Raw genomic sequence first — 3691 nt, forward strand, 5'->3', positions numbered from 1 at the left:
CTTTGAAATTTTGAAGAAGGTCCATCCAAAGAAGCCTCAGAAGAAAGGCTTGTTTTGGCAAGTTTGAGAGTTTCTACACAGCTGATTATGATGCAAATTTGAAGAAGATGAAAAAGTATGATGAAGATGTCTATGATTTATTCATAAGCTGAAACCCGAAAAATTGTAGTTCGACCTTACTTCAAGACCACTCTTGTTTTGGAGATGCACTCAAAACCTTTTCAGAGTCCTACAATATTAAAAGGCACGTGCAATGCATGTGGTTCAGTGTTTGGAGACAATGAGAAGACAAGCTACGGTGCGGATAGAGCTGAAAATGATAAAAATAGGCAAGGATAAGAGAAAACATAGTAAGAAGGTTGGCCTTATCATTACAGAAGAGGAAAAAGAGCTGTAATTTTGCATGTCAATCTCTGATGGTAATTGTATATCTAAAGTGAATGAGAAAGATCAATCATACACAGTTAATATGAGGGAGAAGACGTGTAAGTCTAGGATATGAGATATGACTGGGATTCCATGTCGTCAAGCACTTTGTAATAAGAAGACATTCAAGACAAATGATTTGGTTTCAGATTGGTATTTGACATCTAAGAGGTGGAACCAATACAGAGATTCATTCAAACTTGTCAATGAGATGAAGTTCTAAGAAAAGAGTGGTGAAACAATAATTGATACACCAAAAATAGAAACACAAAAAGATCGAAAAGGAAAACCAGAGAAAATGTTGAAGATAATTACTAAGTCACCAACTTAAGGGAAAAATAGGATCAATCATGGGCGTACAATACATTATTTACAGATGTAGTATGTCTGGATACAAAGCATGCAAATGTTCTAATGACGGAGTCTCCTTTAAGCCTAGGGAGCCAGGGAAGCTCAAGAAAGGTAAATGCAACAGACCAAACCCGGATCTCTGGAGATAACTGGAATTGGTCTGTTAGTCGATGGTCCAATCTTATTTGGTTAGCCAACTGGTTTGGTCCAGTGGTGTGATAACACCATATTTGTACTCATTTTCACCATTGATTTCAAATGCATTTTAAAGGTTTTAATCAGATTTAGAAACTTTTATTATGATTTTTATGTATTTATAGTTTCAAGGCTCTTTTCAGGAAACTTAAGGAAAATGATGACAAAATGGAAGAAATCCACATTTTCAGCTCCGAGTCAGATCGTCAGAAGTTCAGCCTCAAATGAAGACTTTCTAACCGTCCGATCAAGCTTAAATTTGGAGACAATCAAGAAGAGACAACCAGATATCCATAGCACTTTATATCACGAAGATCCAACGGTGCAATAAAAAGATACATGGAGAACAAGTTGACCAAATTCACCTGTCCCGAAAGACTCTCACCCGCGGCAAACATGCATTTTGCCTCCCCCGGAAGACTTTCACCCCCGGTGGATCCATGACGAGCCACAAGGCCCAACATCAAAGCCCACTTCACCATTTCTCTTCAGAGAAGCCCTAAATGAGACCTGGAAGACCTTAGGACCTATAAATACATTTCTTAGCAGTCCTAAACGGGTATGTGCTCCTCTAATGAGATTTTGAACCATCAAACTTTGTTTTTCTAAGGTTAGGTGATGGAGATGGGGATTCTTCCCCTGATCCATTGTTCTTTCTCCTTTATCTCTAATTAACTTTTCTGTTTCATCTTTTGCATTCTTTCATATCTTTTATCATCCATTGCATCATGTATATATGTTCCAGAGAGTCAAGTTGTTTGAAGAGTTTTCGATAGGCGTACATGTTGATTAGGATTTCTAAGTTTCTAGACCATATTCTGGATCTCATCTCTTCTAAGTTTTTCATATTGCATGAGAGTAGATTCATGACCTATTCTCTGAGCCTAGGATCGATCAGAGCCACAAAAGTGTTGTATCAGATCATCCATACCTAGTTTCAGAAGAACATTGTCGCTATAGGAGTCGAGAGCTACTTGTAGAGAAGTTGTGAGCAGACGAATTCAATATTTAATGCATGATCTTAATTATGGCATGTGAGTGAGAGTTAATTGCCAGATCTGAGTGATTAGTAAATTAAGATGGCGAGGGTTAGTTAATAATACACATGTCTATTCTAGTTCCATGCAAATCCTAGAAACAGATGAAGATAAATCACCCGGAAGCTATTTGGAAATGCTTTGACATCGATTAGAGTAAACCGGAGAAGTCTAAATCGCCACCTATGAGTTTAGAGTCTATAGTCTGAGTCGTCATGCTTCGGATCTTCTTTTAACAATTCATATGAATTGCATTTATTTCTTGTGAATATTAGATGAGGTTTAGTTTAGGATTCTTAAACAAGAACCCCAAAAATTTCATGAGTTTATAACTTTGCTTACTTCACAGTTTGTTGTTTATTGCAGATTACACATCCTCCTGTAGATCGACACACATCTGTGCACTTGCAGACACTTGGGTATTATAAATTTAAAACTTTTTGAGGACCAATGGGCTTGTAAAACACGCAACCCTATGCCCGCACCCCTTCAAGTTTTGGCGCCGTTGCCGAGGAGGTTTTAGTCGTTGGAGGTCTAGGTTGAAGCCGCAAATGACTATATATATGTCGAGTTTCTGCCAAAACATCATAGGAAGTAAACCAAACTCATAAACACCCTAACTTTTTATTTTTCTGCTTATTCTTTCTTCTGCTTTCCCTAGTTTCAGAATCCTTAAAGCATGGATTATCCGAGAAGAAACCCTAATCCAGAGCGGAGGTTTTGCAACCTGTGTGAAGCTCCCTGCGCATGTGAATCACCATCCAGACGTGATTCCAATCATCTTGTTTGGTCGAATCATCCGAACCATTACCATGGAGACTCGCGAACTCCAAGCCACCGAGATGAGCCCTATTCGCCACACATGGTGAACCGTCGACCATCTCATCCCTTACGTCATTAGATTATGCACCATAACTATGAGAACAACTGATTTAACATCCTGCTAAATCGGTTGGAAGCCAAGCTGAATCAGTTCCTTGCCTCCCAAGACCTCATCGAAGCTGCCCTGCGAACAAGGATAGATGCCGTCACCATCAACCTTAACAAGAGGTTCGATGACCTCTCTGAGCACGTGAAGACACTGGAGGATCAGAGAACCAAGGACATTGAAGTGTTGAATCAGAGAATGGAGTCTGTCAAAGAAGAGCAAGATAAGAAGAAGTTCAACATTCGGCAAAGTGAAAGAGAGCTGCAAACCCTAACTTTCAAGATCGATGACTTGGACAAGGAGCTGAATGAAACCAAGAATCAGACCTACAACTACACATTGGAGCTGTGGCAAGGTGTATATGCTACTTTAGATAAAGTTGTCTATGCTTTAGATGAAGTAGAAGAGAAAGTTCAAAAACTTTCTAAAGATCATTAGGAGTATGATCTGAACACTGGAACCAATGATTTGGATACCCAAGACGTGCCTGACAACCACTGGGAGCAAGAGAACAACAATGGAGAAGAAGAGATTGAAGTAGCAAGCATGGTGAGCCGGGAGAAGCTGACCGCGGCTGCAAGCACTTCACCCGCGGCCAGTACAACTTCCACTGCGGCCCAGAGCATCCCCCCCCCCCGGCAGAGCCTGATTTTTCAGACTGGAAGCCCTTTCAACCTCTTTCTGAAACATGTTAAAATGAAGACCAACCCCTTGTGGCCAGATCTAGGTTGTTTGATCAAGCTGTTTTCTCCAT

This window comes from Eutrema salsugineum, unplaced genomic scaffold, assembly GCF_000478725.1.
Source record: "Eutrema salsugineum unplaced genomic scaffold, Eutsalg1_0 scaffold_4, whole genome shotgun sequence".
In the NCBI taxonomy this organism is placed as follows: domain Eukaryota; kingdom Viridiplantae; phylum Streptophyta; class Magnoliopsida; order Brassicales; family Brassicaceae; genus Eutrema; species Eutrema salsugineum.